At 37.1% G+C, this 18,793-nt stretch overlaps 1 long non-coding RNA gene across 1 annotated transcript; it reads right to left on the reverse strand.

The window, feature by feature from the left end:
- Positions 1–12,811: 12,811 nt before the first annotated feature.
- Positions 12,812–16,885, reverse strand: LOC125251524. Its single transcript, XR_007181021.1, has 3 exons — positions 16,531–16,885; positions 14,748–14,860; positions 12,812–14,648 (listed from the first exon to the last, which is right to left on the reverse strand). It is a non-coding gene; the product is annotated as an uncharacterized LOC125251524 (long non-coding RNA).
- Between the last annotated feature and the right edge of the window lie 1,908 nt (positions 16,886–18,793).

Genomic DNA, 18,793 nt, shown 5'->3' on the forward strand with positions numbered 1-18,793 from the left:
CCTCGTCTAGCGATCCCAATGCGGCAAATAGTAATTAAACATCTAAAAATGATCTTTATGTGTACGTTACTGAGAGGAGTACCTTTCCTTTGACCATGAAAAATGGCGTCTTTCTCTGCTCGCTTCTGGGCGACTGGTGCTTCCTCTCAGCACAAGTTTGGTATCGTTCTAAAGCACAGCATTCCAACTTTATGAATATTCATAGCGAATGCTCGATGGCATGAGTATGAACAAAGTACCTTTAAGACAAGTCATTTCACTCGGCGGCCATCTTTGAAACGCCTCTCGGGCATCCTGGGCATCATGCCCTATCTCTTTGAATGGGGAAACATCAAATTCTCCAAAACTGTTCGCCAACCTTACGATTAAATTTAATATTTGAAATCACCAATGAAATCTAACAACAACCGGCTCATAAATTTAGTTTCTAAACGCTCGAATCATGACAAAAAACTGTATTTTTCAGGCTGGATCAAGCTAATGCGCATGCGCAGACCTAAATGCGCGTCTCTTAGGAGGCGCGCGTCTGACTGTTTCTATAGAAACCGGCAATAGAGGGCATGCATCGACGTCACTTTCCCGCCGAAAGCGCGCTCCCTCATCTGGACTGAGTGGCAAAAGAAGCTGCTGCGTGACTGGATTTAATAGAGGAAACTGCGAAAACGCGAGTAAAACTGACGAATTACACTAAAGGTTGGAATTGAATGTGTTCCTTACAACTTGTCAAATAAACCTAATCCATGTATATTGCATGCAGCCAGGAATCGTGTTTCCTGACATTTGCCTGATTTCGACGGCGGGGAAATACATAAAGCAAATCTGCCTGTGAATATTTTATAAAACTACAATATAGGTAGGTTTAAATCCGCGTAATCACTTATATCAATGTTATATCGTTATATTGTCCAGCCTTAAAACATATATAGTTTTACTATAATTTTTGTCAGTGTTGTTTATTTAAAAACACCCAATATGCAGAATATAAGATGGAAAATATTTAATTGATGAGTTGTCAACATAATATATAACAATACAATATATACGGTATGATTTTACCTCAAAATCCAACAATTTGACACAAAATGATTACTGCAAATCCATGTTTCTCTGCTGGAGTCAAGTTGTTTCTGTGACTTGCAGTGATCCATTTGCTTCTTTTTTCTGTAGCTTTCGGCGCGGTCTTTAAATATATACCTCAGGGTTTGTGTCAAAGCTATTTGTACAGTCAATCACAAAGCTCTTTCCCGTTTTGGATGTGTTTTTGTGTGTTTTCGCGACATTCACGCTAAAAACCAATGCTGCTCAGTCTTTTGCCACTCAGTGGACGTGACCGCAGTCGTAACGGTCGACGGTGACGTCACGTGCATACCCTCTATTCTAACGGCCGCTGAAGTGACGCGATGACTTTAGCAGTCGGCGATTGGCTCTTATTTAGAAGGCGGGACTTATTCCGCCATATTGCGCGTTACACTTTCTCCCATTCAAAACTATACGAGTGACATGTCTTGTGTTATTCTATAGTCTTTGGTATGAACCAATGAAAACTCATTCAAACTCATGCTGATGTAAACAAAACGATCTTAAATTGCGCTGACTGACTGAGAAGTTTGAACACAAGACGCCTCAGAAAGCGCGCGACCACGATACATACACATATACACAGAATTACAGTATTTCAAAAATCTGTCTTGGCAATTATTCATGCAAACATTATCTGTTATGTCTAAGGGAACTGTTACGACTGCGCAGGCATGAAACAGAGTGAGAATCCAAATGCAAGCACCAACGTTTAATAACATAAGGGGTAATCCATAACCAGGAGTAATCCATACACAGCAGACGAGAGCAACGACCAACAAACAACAACTGAAGCATAAAGATTTAAATAGACACGTTAACAATGGGCTGATAAGGGACAGGTGCTGGTGATATGATGTCATGGTAACTAATGAAGGTAACTATAACGACACACAAGGTACAAGGCAAAACAGGAAACAACACAGGAAATAAAGATTGAAACAAAGAAAACCAAGATTACACTTCAACATAAAAGTCCTACAAAACACAAGACAACACAGGGATCGTGACAGGAACATTTGGTTAACTGTTGGGATGAAAAAAATCTGATGTGTAACATTATATTATATCCGTGTGATACAGTAGATCTTAATAGGCTAAGGCTGTCTGTTTCAATTAAGCTAATCAAACAATTGTGGAATCATGGGGAAAAAAGTTGAATATATATATTTTTTCTATCGATATGGGTTTTGACTTGCCTGGAAAATCCAGCCTCACCGCTGTACCAGCGGATGAGTCTGGTCGCCATTGAATCAATTTGATTTCTAGGGCGGAGCAAATCCGAGCAAACAGGAAGCGGACTAAACCAATCAGAGAAGGGCGGATATGACGTTAGCAAAGCGACAAGAGAGTCAACAGCGAAAAGTAAATAATTAATGTGTTTTTGGTCATTTAAAACTGAATTCACGGCTGAATAGAACAAACTCTCGGGTCTCCCGTGCGCAATCTTTGTTGATATTGAAGGGACTTTTGCCGCACTAGAGTGACACTGTTTGCGTCACTGAAATAAACGAATCTGATTGCACGGTACGGTTTGGAGTTGACTCGAATCGCGATGGAGGGCGGACTGACCAGACTGATATATCTTGTAGAAGATATATCATTCTGGACTTGCCAGGCAAGGTTTTGACTTGATTTGTGCCAAATTTGGTGGTATTATAAGGGATTTTAAGGTATGGTTGCAATGTGATTTTGTTTTGGAACCTTAAGAAAATTTTAACTCGATTTTTCTCAAAACTGACTTTGCTGACTTTGATCGACTTCAAACAGGTGTAGCTCATTCATTTTTTGTCATTTTGAAGGTGTTTTAATAGAGAATGTGAAAATAACAATAACTCATTTTTAAAAATTTGCTCATTGCGACTCATTTTCCCAGGACGGTTCACGTAAAATTATCTTAGTACGATATAAGTCAACATTTGAACTGATTTAAAGTTTTTATTTTTAGATTTGTATCATTAGATATGAGTAAGTTGAAACCCAATCCTTGCATTTAAGTGTAATTCAGCAATTTCACTCATAATGAATTCTGGGATAGGCAAGGCCATGAAGGATCCATCTGCTGTATCCTTCACTGCACAAGAAATGAAGGACTGCATTTGGAATGCACATTTGAAGGAGCCTTCAATTTGTGACAGCCTTCGTTGCGCCACTGACGCAATCGCCCTTTGAAGGATGCAGCCTCTGAAAATTTATGTCAACCAAACATTTTAACCTTATGTGGTTCCAAACATGTATGACTTTATTTCCTCTGTCAAACACAAAAGAAGATATTTTTAAATGTTTTATTTCCTTATAATGGAAGTCAATCACTAAAACATTCTGTAGAAACAAGAAAGCCAAACTCGTTTGAATCAACATGAGGGTGAGTAAATGATGACAGAATTTTTATTTTTAGGTGAACTATCCCCTTTAGCGTGTTTGTTTAGCCCACTCGCTCTCTTGCACAACAGCGAGGTGAAGGAAATGCATCTGTGTCCTAATCTCCAGCTGTTCCTCTTAACCTGCATCCAAGTCCAAGACTTCTTGCCTTCCTTGGCCATATTTTCTAAACTGCTCTTTACCTCCCTGTAAGTAAGAAGCATATCTCACATTAGCGCATCTCATTTTGCTCCTCAACTTATGGCCACAGAATAAGACAAACATCCTACACGTTTCAATTTTGACGCCCCCACATAAGCTTATTTCTTTTGCATAGAACTGCCTTTCTTCATGTCATTTCGATCCATACTTCTTTCTCCTCCCTTTTGCTGGCACTCGGAAACACTTGGCCATATAAATGGGACGGAAAAAGCAAGCTAGGTCCAAGGATTAAGTGAAACCAGGAATGATTATAATTCTGCAAACCCTTTTGGCACTGTTCGCAAGGAAACATATCTCTGTTAGAATGCGAGCGTGTGCGTCTTTGGGAATAATTACACTTCCAGATACTGATTGAGGAACAAGTGAGAGATGACACTAAATTCAGAGTGCTGGTATCCATTTTAGTGAAGACAGCCGAATGTATTTGCTGTTTGGAATAAGAGTCTGGAGATGGATAATGTTTTGGCACTCTGGGTCCAGTCACGAGGCTTCGGGGAGGCGGACGTTCGGAGGCCAGCGATCAAGGAGAATTCCATCAACAACATCTGGAATCCAAACTGCCTTAATACCAGCACACAGCAGGAGAGAGAGAGGAAAACACGGCTTATCTGTGCGCACACTGTTGATGTAATACAAATGATCTTTCATCGTTTTATGTCAAAACATAAATGTGCAATACAATCTAATAAGATATACCCAATGACAGGCCTTGTGTATAAAGTATTTGTGAAGCACTGTTCCTAAAGGAACTGACTTTAGTATGTATTTCAGCCAGAGCGTGTCTTGCTACACAAGTACTCAATCTATTTCACTCTCTGCACACATTTTAAGCAAGTTCAATCTTTTCCCAGCTGATTCTGCAGTATGAAGAACAACCTCAGCACTTTCTGCTCTGCCCACAATTCCCTCCATTTCTCTCTCTCTCTTTCTCCCCAGGCAAGTAGAGTTGAGTTTCCTCAGTTTCTGCTAAGTGACTCTTTTTTTTTCTTCAACAAGGCTTACTGAAAACATTAGCAGCACCACAAACATTTCAAATCTCTCTCTTAAAACACATTCTCTCTTTTTTGAAGGTCTCTGGGTAAAGAAGAGACTTGCGATCCATTTTACGTCCTCACAGCGCTCTGATAGTTTGTGTGAAGTCAGTCACATGCTATTTAACACCCCTAGGCTGTGTCCACTTCTTTCGTCATGGAGAGAATTCCTGTCTTTCCAAGCCTAATGAGAAAACAGACAGACTTTGAAGTGTCAAGTACAACGGATTTAAAAACGTGAGGGGCGAAAAGTCTTTTTGAAATAAATAAATAAATACCTTTAAAAATGTACTTAGCAAAACTTTCTTTTCATACAATAACCCTGTAAAGATTTTTTTTATTAAAGGGGACCTATTATGGCCCCTTTTTGATGTAATTTAAGTCTCAGCTGTCCCCAGAATGTGTCTGTGAAGTTTCAGCTCAAAATATCTCAGATAATTTATTATACCATGTTGTAAATGCCCATTTTTGAGTGGAAGGAAAAACGTAATGTTTTCGTGCATGTGACTTTAAATGCAAATGAGCTGCTTCTCCCCGCCCCCTTTTCAAGACAGCACTTTTTTCAGCAGCTCATGTCTGCATCAGATACTCTGTCAAGAACTAACAAAACATCTGCTTGGACTTCTTCATCACAAAAGTTTATTATCTGCATGTGTTTTAAGGCAATATCATTTTATATCAATTGCTTACGAGACATTCTTGTCGCTACAACTGCTCCGGCGTTGAGACCAAAGACTGTAGATATAGAAAGACGGTCCTATTAATTGCGAAAGGGAGAAAGTGGATATGGCGGAATACGCCCCACCTTCTGAGTAAAAGAGCCAATCACTGATTGATAAAGTCATTGCGTCACTGCAGCTGCCGTTAGAAGCCCAGTGAAACCTGAGACTCGCGCTTATACTGCACATGCGCATTGGCTCGTCTAGCCTGAAAAATAAGCTTTTTTAAACACTATTTGAGCATAAGAAACAACATTTATGAGACAGTTCATGTCAGATTTTGTTGCTGATTTGAAATATGTTATTTAATTGTGAGTTTGCCAAGCAGTTTTTGAGATTTCATTATTCCCCCATTCAAATAGATAGGACTTGGTCTTGGATGTCTGAAATAGCTGCCCGGAGGTGTTGCAAATATGGCCGCCGAGTGAACAGAAACTATAGCTCAGTGCCCAAGGAAGTCGACCGGAAGTTGAAGTCGGCCGGGTGCCGCCATCTTGTAGCAGAACTTCACTTGCGTTAGCATCCCCATTGACTCCCATTCATTTTGGCGTCACTTTGACAGTGAATAACTTTACATCTGAGGCGTTTAAAGACTCCATTTGTCCATTATTTATTTCTAAAGATACACGACAATGTATAAAGGGCTCCATTACCTTCTATGTTACATTATGGCCCCGTAGATACAGTTTTTGTAAAAATAGGCTAACGATTGCGTCATAACCACTCGACTCTCTGTCGCACAGTAGAGAAATTACCGTACAGACAGGAGGAGAAGCTCGCAGGCAATCGGGGAGATGTCAAGAGAGATGGCGTACTGGCTTTACATTTTAAAATACTATACAAAATAATTAATCAGAATACTTACTCCTGCTTACTCACGCCAAAGAACTCCCCGCTCAAGCTCGCCGTCTCTGCAAGATTAACGATGGCAGTTTTCACGCACAGCTACTAGAAGATTTACATCTGTCAGACAGGTTGCGGACGTCATCAAGCTTAGTTTGAGTCTGCGTGTCAGAAACGGAAGTGCTAAAAATCGCTAAAAATGGGCTTCACTTGTCTCAATTGAGTTCCAATGGGGTCGCTGTGTCCATTTCTTTTACTGTCTATGCTATAGCTGCATCCGAAATCGCGTACTGATGAGTAGGTACTACATTTGAATTTAAATTTACTTCACAACCATTGAAAAAGTATGTTCTATACACTGTGTTCCAAATTATTATGCAAGTGACATATCAGTAAGATTTCATAGAATAAACATTTAGATTTTAGTTTTTCTAAGAAAATGTTTGTTTGTTTGTTTGTTTGTTTATTTATCCATGTCTTTTTAGATAACTGCTATCAATCTCAGACAAAATAATTTGCCAGGTCTACTTAGGTCAATGGAAACCCTACTTAGGTTGTTCCACATTATTAAGCAAGTCACAGTTCTCATGCCATATGAGGAGGAAGAAAGATCTTTTTGAAGATGAAAAGCATGAAATGGTCCAATGTTGTGCAAAAGGCATGAAAACAACTAATATTTTGTGAAACTGAATGGAGATTATCAAATTGTCATAAGATTTCTGAGTGATTTAGAGCACAGCAGAACTCAGTCAGATAAAGGCTTATTAATGAAAGCTCCTGTCAAAAAAAATTAATTGTATTAAAAATAAAAAAGCCAGTGTTGAGCAGCAAACAGGTATTTGAAGCTGCTGGTGCCTCTGGAGTCTCAAGAAGCTCTCCATGCAGGCTGGCAGTTGTGCGTAAAGATGTATTATTATGCACTTGCATAATAATTTGGAATGCAGTGTATGTAGTATGAATGAATTTGGACCTACTACATCCTCCATGTTGTTACTGTCACATGACCTACCAGCGTCAGTCCCTTCAACTGTGGCCTCGTGGGATAGTAAGGAAGTAGTAAGTCATCTGCGTACTTTTCGCCTGTTTTTCGAATACTTTGAATTCTGACGTACTTCTCTGTTCGCATACTGTTTTTCATGTAAAGAAGTATTCGATTTTGGACGCAGCTTATGCTAATACAGCATTGTGGGCGGGGCCTGAACAATGTGGCATCACACTGTACACAAAATGAAAACAGCTTGTTTTATGAGTGTATTGAGGTTTTATGGGGATTAAAAAAAGGAGTGGGTGAATTTTTATCATTATAGGGTGGTTGTGTACACACACTGCTAACATACATTTATGTTCAAACACCATGCAAAAGTGAATTTTGCATAATAGGTCGCCTTTGGTGGATCCAAAATGGACAATATTTATATTCATGCATTTTATTCATATTTTATGTTAATCATTTATGGCTTATGATTTATCAATATTACTTCTGATTTCATATACTCCTACTCTATATATTAATTCTCATCATATTTTCAAGTATTTACTTTTTATTGTACCCTTATGGTTATTCTTATTTTATATTTAAGATTATGTATGCTTGCTATATTCATTTGTTCTTCAAAGTGTTCCAGTGTGACAGGTCACGTTGACACGTTTGTGGTTAGATATTGGACGCTTACCAAGTACTGCAGAAGTGATGTTTTCAGAATTAGTTGCTCTTGTACTTTTTATACCAAAATATGTCTGTTATTATTTCTGCTGACATGTAATAAATGTAAGATCCGCAAAATTCCCTTAACGGGGTCAAAATTTTTGACACTTGACCAGTCTATGACATAATGGAGAAATCCATTTAACCTTTTCCCATTAGAACAAAACATAAGTTTGAGTGGGATGTAAATTTCCCTATGCTTATGGTATAAAATGGACTGAGTCGCTGATAGTTCAGCTTTTTCCTTTGCTCTCTTCTGCTTCTCCTATCTGCAAATGTCTTAATTATCGTTCTTTCTTTCTGTATATTCTGATCGTCATCTATTAGATACAATACTCTGGATTTTACAATACTCTAGATTTTGTTATTAACTATTAATTACTTAATGAATTTGTTTGGCTCTATAATTTTTAATTAATACATTTGTTATTCCTTATTCAAATTTAATCTCTGGCATAGTCATTGCTGGACTGCCTGGATCTCATTTTCTCAAGTTTTTGCATCACCTTTAAAGAGGTTAAATATAGCCAAGGGGACATCTTGGCTATTTTACCTCTTTAAAAAATCTAATCTTTTCAGGGAAAACAAAATCAAACCTGGACCACAATAGTGATTAGCCCAATCTATTTTTTAGCAATTATGCTAACCATTTTAAGGTTATCACACTTAAAAGGATCTGTTAATAGTGATAGGGGGGAAAAAAAGATTCCTAAGTTAAGGGGAAAATGTGGAATAAATATAGGGCATGTGAATGTGATGCTCCTAAATGCAAACACATGTTTTTCCACAGCCTGATGTACTTTCTGGCCTGTACAGGATGTAAATTAACATAAAAAATACAAGTCTTAATGTAGGATACACATGGTTTTAGTTTCATCAAGCCATAAAGCAGCAAATCATGTGTCATTCTGTTCCAATGGGCTTTCTAACACCTACATTCAACAACTACAATGAATGCAATCTCACCTCTCTAAATACATTTCCATAAGAACACTACAATTCAATTTAATTTTTTTGAAAGAAATTAATACTTTTATTCATCAAGGACAGATTAAATTGATCAAAAGCGACACTAAAGACATTTATACATTTACATAAAACTATTTCAAATAAATGCTGTTCTTCTGAAAAAAAGGTATAACAGTTTCCATAAATATTAAGCAAGCACAAATGGTTTTAACAGGGAGAGGAGATGTTTCTTGAGCAGCAAATCAGCATATTAAAATGATTTCTGAAGGATCATGTGACACTAAAGACTGGAGTAATGATACTGTCACCATAAATCTACTGTTTTTACTATATTTTAATCACATAAATGCAGCATTGGTGAGCAAAACCATAAAATAAAAAAATCCTACCTAGAACATATTTCAGCTGCAAACACATCATATATGTTCCGTTACTAATCAAACACATTATACTTGTTTTCTTGAGAGTTTGCATTTTCTTACACGCCAGTACAGAATAAATCTAGTTAGGTAATGCTGAGTGTGCTAGAAATGTGCATAAAAGAAAAGAGGCACCTGCGTTAACGTGTTGAGCTATGGGAAACATACCGTCTACAGTACACTTAAGACAGGGTGTGGTGAGAGAGTTTTTTTTCCGCCGTTCCAGACGAGATTGTGGGGGGAAAAAACAGGTTATAGGAAGTAAAACAATCAACATCTCTAAACTCATAGTGTTGGTTCTTTCCCTCCTCCTTTAAAAGGCAAACACTTCTAAACCGGGCAGGAAAAGACTCCCCACCAGGAGCTGCTGAATCAGTCTTTTACCCTCCCCCACCCTACCTACTGCACCAAACCCTGCTACCCTCACTCTGACCCAGTCACATCCTCCAGGAAACCCCCCTGCTTCAGTTCAGGCCTGCAGCAGTTAACTGGACTCTTTCTTCACCTTATGACTTTAATGACTGGACTGCCACATCAGAAGCATGAGGTATATGTTCCCCTCCTTGTCTGTCTTTAATATTTCCCTTTTTCTCCCCAGTGCTCCCTCTGTTCTCGTCAGGTTGACTTGCGTTAGATCCCGTCACCCCTCCTCCAACACTAAACCACATATGGTTCTCATATATAAATCCATGTCATCAAAGTCTAACTCAAAGCAAAGGAAACGGATGAGAAACGTGCACAAATACAAGAAAGTTTACATCGATTCTTTCTAAGCGTGTTCGTAAAACGTCTGAAAAGCAGCGGTTTCCAGCTTTTGTGCTGTAAGCAGAATTTTTGCATGAAGAAATCGAGTTTTTACAGCTTGAACCAAGCGGCTTTAGGGGCAGTGAGAGAAAGAAAGGAGGTTAAAAGGAGTTCTGAGATGCCACATCAGAGGGGGGCTTTGAAAAAGGAGACTTGTGGTTAGTTTCTCCAACTGCTGGACACAAAAGGCAGTGCGGTGGGAAGGGGGCGTCTGCTGAAGATTGCTTAAAATCTGTTTACACTGCTCATTCATCAGCAGTTATCACAGGACTGACAGGATGTGGTAGTGTAGCCTGATCTGAGGCCCGGGGCAGTGGGGGAGTATGCTATCCTTACATTACCCGCCCTGTGTGAGATTTAGGACAAAATGCACAGTTGTTCTTCTCCCTGCTTCCATTAAAGGTTTTTTTTTTTTTTTGGTTCAAATGAAGTTAGAGGGATAGTTCACCCAAAAATGACAATTCTGTTATTTATTCACCCTCATATCGGTTCAAACCAGCATGCTGTTATTTTAGAAGATGAAAAAAAAAAAAAATTTTGAAGAATGTACATGCTCCGCTTGTCCATACAGTGACAGTTCATAATGACAGAAGCTGTCCAGATTAAAAAAGGACAAAAGTAATAGCATAAAATATTCCATAAACATACCAAATTCAGTAAAACCTGGAGACAATTAAATTGAATCTTGTGAGATTTGTGAACTTTAGTGAAAGGGAAAAACATTACTGCACAAGTCATATGGACTAGGTTTCAATTTTTTAATTTATTTTTTAAAGCTTGATAGACGGGTCTGAACTGATGTCATATGGAGCTGCATTTACATTTTGTAATGTTTCATTTTCCCTCAACTTGTAAAATGGTCAATGACATGACTTGCATATTTGTGTCCAAGTGCATTATTTCCTTTATTTGATAAATTCATGACATGTAATACGGAAGAGGATTAGGGCCAAGCAATAATAAAAAAAATAAAACCATCTCGAGATTAAAGTTGTTAAATTTCGAGAAAAAACTCGTTAAATTTCAAGAAAAGTCGAGATAAAATGTTGAGAATAAACTCGTTAAATTACGAGAAAAAACTCATTAAATTTCGAGAAAAAAGTTGAGATAAAATGTTGAGAATAAACTCGTTAAATTACGAGAAAAAACTCATTAAATTTCGAGAAAAAAGTTGAGATAAAATGTTGAGAATAAACTCGTTAAATTACGAGAAAAAACTCGTTAAATTACGAGAAAAAACTTGTTAAATTTCGAAAAAAAGTTGAGAGAAAATGTTGAGAATAAAGTCATTAAATTACGAGAAAAAAGTTGTTAGATTATGAGAACAAATTCGTTAAATTACGAGAACAAATTCGTTAAATTACAAATTTGTTCTCATAATTTAAAGATATTTTTCTTGTAATTTAATGACTTTATTCTCAACATTTTATCTCGACTTTTTTTCTCGAAATTTAACGTCATTTTTCTCATAATTTAACGAATTTGTTCTCGTAATTTAACGACTTTATTCTCAACATTTTATCTCAACTTTTTTCTCGTAATTTAACGAGTTTCTCTCAACATTTTATCTCGACTTTTTTCTCGAAATTTAACGAGTTTTTTCTCGAAATTTAACAACTTTATTCTCGAGATGGTTTTATTTTTTTTTATTATTGCTTGGCCCTAATCCTCTTCCGTACATATATCACTTAATTCTATAAAACCTATTTAGTTTGAATACATTTTTTATGGAGCCCAGCACATGACATACAAGAAAAATTTTTTATTGTGTGCACGATTTACTAATTTGTTCCATCGATTTATAAATCCTGCGAAATAGTAAATCGTGTGCACGATTAGTAAATCGAGGGAACAAAATAGTAAATCGTGCGCACGTTTTAAAAACTATTTAAAATGGTGTCTTAATAATAACAAATTAAAAACTGAAGACTATGGAATCATTTTAGGTTTGAAACCTTTCATATAAACACATTTTTACAAATATCAGTAGTTTTAAAGCTGTTGAGATCATTGAAAAACATTTGTCCAGCAATTTGAATGTCAGGGTGGCACAACAGCAAACATGACACTTTTATTATGAATAGACAAGGTAATAACAGTAAACATGATAATGCATCATCCAGAAGACCACAACTGATCCTTGTGGCAGAGTGAAAAGGTGTGTATATCCTTCTCAAATACTGGTAAAAACTGATCATTTCAAGTATGGGTAGGTTGGTACACTTCCTATGTCAGGTGGTACAACTACAACTACAAAGACCCTTTCGAGGAAAGTCTGTTCACTCGCCGGCCATATTTGCAACACCTCCGGGCAGCTATTTCAGGCATCCAAGACCAAGTCCTATCTACTTGAATGAGGGAATCCTGAAATTTCAAAAACTTCTAGGCGAATTCACAATTAAATAACATATTTCAAATAAGCAACAAAATCTGACATGAACTGTCCCATAAATGTTGTTTCGTATGCTCAAATAGTGTTAAAAAGCTTATTTTTCATGCTAGACGAGCCAATGCGCATGTGCAGTATAAGCGCGAGTCTCAGGTTTCTATGGGAACCGAAGCTTCTAACGGCAGCTGCAGTGACGCAATGACTTTATCAATCAGTGATTGGCTCTTTTACTTAGAAGGTGGGGCGTATTCCACCATATTGCGCGTTGCAGTTTCTCCCATTCATCTGAACAGTCTTGTGCGTCCCAATTCGCATACTTATGCACTATTCTATGATGTTTTTAAGTATAAATAGTGCAAGTAGTGCGTTCACACTGAAACATTGATGACATGGATTTATATATGAGAACCATATGTGGTTTAGTGTTGGAGGAGGGGTGACGGGATCTAATGCAAGTCAACCTGAGAAGAATTTACATCATTTTTGAAAAGATTGTTTTGTTTTGTTTTTTTTAAAAAAAAAGACCCTTTTTGAAGATTGATTGGTCAATGACCCAAAAAATGTATGCTTTGACACAAGCACACTTACAATGCAAGTACAGGGGGCAATGAGTATTTTTATTTAATAGCTTATATCTGTCTCTTCTGTACAAAGAGTTATTGTAGCTGTAAAGTTGTTTAATTCATCCTTTTAGCACTGGCATTAATGTTCTAGGTGGATGAACATCTGCTTATGCATTATGGACTCGAATTACACGTGTGGATGTATTATTGGTATCATTGCACATTGCTCAAAGGTTTTAGGGTTTACCAGCATTAGCCATGACAGGAATTGAAGAATTGCATATTTGTTTAGACAAGGTTATGAACTGATTTTATCACAGCAGTCACATGTTAAAGACATGTTTAAGTAGTGTGGCTATAGTACTGTAGCATTCATCCCAGTGTAAATGCCATGCCCCATAAACCTCCATTGTAAATGCATTACTGTAAACGCAATTTTTTGCTTGTTTTTATAAAGTGAGAGAAAAGCCAAAGTAATTCCGTGGTAATCGACTGTATGCTGTCGACAGCTTGAACTAAACCTGGAATATTCCTTTAAGTCTTATTCCTATGTGCCCTATATGTGGTCCAGCCGCAGTGTGTTTTGTGAATTACCGCACTGATAACCAAACCCACTTCTGAAGAACTTTTATTTTGGCCCCAAAAAAGAGACTCAAATTCTAAACTTTTGAAAAGAATGATGCAACAAGTGAGTTTCCAAACTGTCTGACACACAAACTCCCAGGAAAAATTAACTCTGGGAAACGGATTTCAAGTTGGGTACTTAGTTAAGTACTAAAAGTGACTTTTCATTCATCAAGAAATGTAACATCTGCAACAGACTCAAGTAATTCCTCTGAAAGCATCTAGTGTAGAAGCTTACGAGAAGAACAGAAGCGCTGCTGGGCTGGGCTGGGCTGTGTGTGGGCACAGGAGGGTCGACCCAGTTCAGCTGCCCTATGCAGAGTGTGTTGCATCAGGCCGGAAAAATGCTCCACTCAGCCACCAGGGCGCTAATTACAGAGGACCATTGCTGAGCTCGACAGGAAGGACGTCAAGGACCGAGCATGGGGATGGATGGAAGCGAGAGACAGAGAAGGAAGACTAAGCAATGGAGCGAGGAAGCAGCTAACAATGCAATAAAAATAGAAGGGTGGGAGTTGAGACACAGACAGGGTGTGAACATTTGAGGCAGTATATTTACCTGCTTATGTGCGGTACGTAACCAGCCAACAATAGGTTTCAGAGATAATGAGTTTGGAAGTGAAGCAAAACACCTTCCTCCTCACACAACCAATCAGGAGCTGCATGAGGAACACAATCAGCCTATACAGACACTCAGAAAAGACATTATTTTGTTTTGTTGCTTAAAACTGAAGTAAAGGAGCTGCTTTTTTAACCTTCATCTGGACTCAAAGGGCAGAAGCATGTGACTTGTAGATTTAGATTTGTTGAAAGCCTGCCTCCTTGTGGTGTGTGAATGAGGAGTCCTTTAGGCTCCTGCCATGCAGTGTTGCAATAATACTTTACAATAATTTTCAATTTGTTCACAGTATTAGCATTTACACTGCAATTCAAAGGTTTGGGGTCAGTAAATTATATTAAGCAAGGATGCATTAAAGGATTAGTTCAATTTAAAATTAAAATTAACCCATGATTTACTCACCCTCAAGCCTTCCTAGGTGTGCATGACTCTCTTCTTTCAGATGAATACAATTGGAGTTATTAATAATCACCCTGATGCTCCTAAGCATTACAGTGGCAGTGCACGGAAACCACCTGTTTGAAAATCAGAAAAGTGCATCCATCCATCATAAACGTACTCCACACGGCTCCGGAGGGTTAATAAAATCCTTATGAAGCAAAGCGTTTGTGTAAGAAAAATATCCATATTTAACACGTAATAAAGTAAAATATCTATCTTTCGCCAGATCACCTTCTGTATTCACTTAAGAAGAAATAACTGATAACTGAGCCATCGGATTTCATCAAAAATATCTTTAAAGTGTTAGTTCACCCAAAAATGAAAATTCTGTCATTTATTACTCACCCTCATGTTGTTCCACACCTATAAGACCTTCATCTTCGGAAAACAAATTAAGATATTTTAGTTGAAATCCAATGGCTCAGTGAGGCCTGCATAGGGAGCAATGATATTTCCTCTCTCAAGATCCATTAATGTACTAAAAACATATTTAAATCAGTTCATGTGAGTACAGTGGTTCAATATTAATATTATAAAGCGACAAGAATATTTTTGGTGTGCCAAAAAAACAAAATAACGACTTATATAGTGATGGCCGATTTCAAAACACTGCTTCAGGAAGCTTCGGAGCACAAATGAATCAGTGTATCGAAACATGATTCGGATCGCGTCAAACTGCGAACAGCTGAAATCACGTGACTTTGGCGCTCCTAACAGCAGATTCGACACACTGATTCATTATGCTCCGAATCTTCCTGAAGCAGTGTTTTGAAATCAGCCATCACTTTATAAGTCGTTATTTTGTTATTTTTGGGGCACTGAAAATATTCTTGTCACTTTATAATATTAATATTGAACCACTGTACTCACATGTCATTGTTAGGCCCTATGGAGGCCTCACGGAGCCATCGGATTTCAACAAAAATATCTTAATTTGTGTTCCAAAGATTAATGAAGGTCTTACGGGTGTAGAACGACATGAGGGTGAGTAATAAATGACAGAATTTTCATTTTTGGGTGAACTAACCCTTTAATTTGTGTTCCGAAGATGAACGAATGTCTGCACCTCTCAATGTCCATAAAGGTACTAAAAACATATTTGAAACAGTTCATGTGAGTACAGTGGTTATATTATGAAGCAATAAGAATACTTTTTGTGCACCAAAAAAACTGAAAGAATTTAACAATATCTATATCCCGATTTCAAAACACTGCTTCATGAAGCTTCTGAGGCTTTATGAATCTTTTGTTTCGAATTAGTGATTTGGATCTTCTCCCAAATGGCTAAACTGCTGAAATCACGTGACTTTGGCGCTCCGATTCACTGATTCGATTCGTAAAGCTCCGAAGCAGTGTTTTGAAATCGGCCCATAGATATTGCTGAAAAGTCGTTATTTAGCTTTTTTTTGGCGCACAAAACGTATTCTTGTTGCTTTATAATATTATGATAGAACCACTGAACTCACATGAACTGATTTAAAAATGTTTTTAGTTCTTTTATGGATCTTGAGAGTTTGAATGACTTTGCTCTTACTGAGCCATCGGATTTCATCAACAATATCTTTAATTTGTGTTCTGAAGATGAATTAAGGTCTTACGGGTGTGGAACGACATGAGGGTGAGTAATAAATTACATTATTTTCATTTTTGCGTGAACTACGGAAGGCGGCAATTCAAGTTCAAAATAAAACTATGTTACAACATAGTCATAAAACACCAGAAGATCATTTGCTAATATTTTTACCTGATTGAGTGGAATCTTATATCCTGAAGGATTCAAGCTGGCCATCAACACCATGTTCACGATGGAAACAAAGTTTTGTCTGCTTGTTCACCATCAAACCAATCAGCCATGAGCTCGAGTCTAGACTTCAGCAACAGTGAAACGATGAGTTCCCATTTCATTTTGACTAAAATACATTGCTATAAGAAGTAAACTGACTATATTAAGGCAGCTAAATAAATGTGATATGGTTGAAAAACAAAAACAAAAAAAAGCAACAACAAAAAACAATATATAGTTTAAAAAACAAAACAAAATTTAAAGTCCCCCTGTGGTGAAAATTAAGTTTTAAGTTGCACGATTAATCGTAAATAGATTGCGATCTCGATTCAAACACGCCATCTTATTTTATTAATGGCAACGTTTCTCCTAAACCTTTGACAAAACTATACTGGAACATTCAAATCTGTGTTCGTGTTGCCGCGCTGATCCAGAGAGAGCAGTTTGGAACCACAGTAGTTATTTCTATTTGTAATTATCACAGTACTACTCAGATACAAGTTTAAATTTAGGATTTAAACACTGATGTTTACGATAATGATCAAAATAAAGCAAATAACCTTTAGAAACTAATTTGGCACTTCAAATAAAGGTTGTATTAGTTATATCTTATATGCCACTAGGTGGCGACAAGTGACTGTTAAAAATGTATTTCTCATTGAACCATTCATTCAAAAGATTTGTTTAAAAATACTGATTCATCCAGTAATTAAACAAGTATTCCGAGTCATATTCATTCAAAACCTTTTTTTTTTTTTTTTTTTTTTTTTAAAGGTGCCCTAGAATCAAAAATTGAATTTACCTTGGCATAGCTGAATAACAAGAGTTCAGTACATGGAAAAGACATACACTGAGTTTCAAACTCCATTGTTTCCTCCTTATGTAAATCTCATTTGTTTAAAAGACCTCCGGAAAACAGGCGAATCTCAACATAACACCGACTGTTACATAACAGTCGGGATCATTAATATGTACACCCCCAATATTTGCATATGCCAGCTCATGTTCAAGGCATTAGACAAGGGCAACCAGTATTAAAGTCTGGATCTGTGCACAGCTGAATCATCAGACTAGGTAAGCAAGCAAGAACAATAGTGAAAAATGGCAGATGGAGCAATAATAACTGACATGATCCATGATATCATGATATTTTTAGTGATATTTATAAATTGTCTTTCTAAATGTTTCGTTAGCATGTTGCTAATGTACTGTTAAATGTGGTTAAAGTTACCATTGTTTCTTACTGTATTCACGGAGACAAGAGAGCCCTCACTATTTTCAGTTTTAAACACTTGCAGTCTGTATAATTCATAAACACAACTTCATTCTTTATAAATCTCTCCAATAGTGTACAATGTTAGCTTTAGCCACGGAACAAAACCTCAAACTCATACAGAATCAAATGTAAACATCCAAATAAATACTATACTCACATGATCCGACGCATGCATGCAGTATGCATGACAAACATCTTGTAAAGATCCATTTGAGGGTTATATTAGCTGTGTAAACTTTGTAAATGCACTGTATTATAGTCGAGAGCTCGGGGGGCAGGGAGCGTGCAATTTAAAGGGGCCGCAGCCTGAATCTGTGCATAGTTAATGATGCCCCAAAATAGGCAGTTAAAAAAAATTTATTAAAAAAAATCTATGGGGTATTTTGAGCTGAAACTTCACAGACACATTCAGGGGACACCTTAGACTTATATTACATCTTGTAAAAACTGGTTCTAGGGCACCTTTAAATAATTCATTTATTTTTCCAGCAAATATTTTGTCAGAACCTCTAATAAATGACGTTATTTTGTTTTTGTTTTTAAAATTGCTTTAAGACAAACCATGTGCAAATCCACAAGTCAACACCATTGCTGAGTATTTTCTTTAAAAGTGCAGGGATCTAAAGAGTCTCAAAAATACTGTTTAAAATCGCTGGTATTCCTTACGTCACAAACTACCTTGTAACCAATCACGTCAACAAGTGGATCTAATTTGCATATTCATAGAATCACGTATACTGAGGCAAGAATGTAGAGTTATCATCAAGCTATCTTAAGGCATGAAGAAAAAAAAAGCATTTAAATGCGTAATTTTGTTGATCAAAGATGAGTTTTAAGGGATAAAGTTACTGACTACAGGGGGACTTTAAAATAACAGGCCAGAGACTAGAACAATCACCAACTTTCTGATGTAACCAAACCTAGGGAAAGAAATTCATAGAAATCCCA

Source organism: Megalobrama amblycephala, linkage group LG17 (genome assembly GCF_018812025.1).
Source record: "Megalobrama amblycephala isolate DHTTF-2021 linkage group LG17, ASM1881202v1, whole genome shotgun sequence".
NCBI classification, from domain to species: Eukaryota; Metazoa; Chordata; class Actinopteri; order Cypriniformes; family Xenocyprididae; genus Megalobrama; species Megalobrama amblycephala.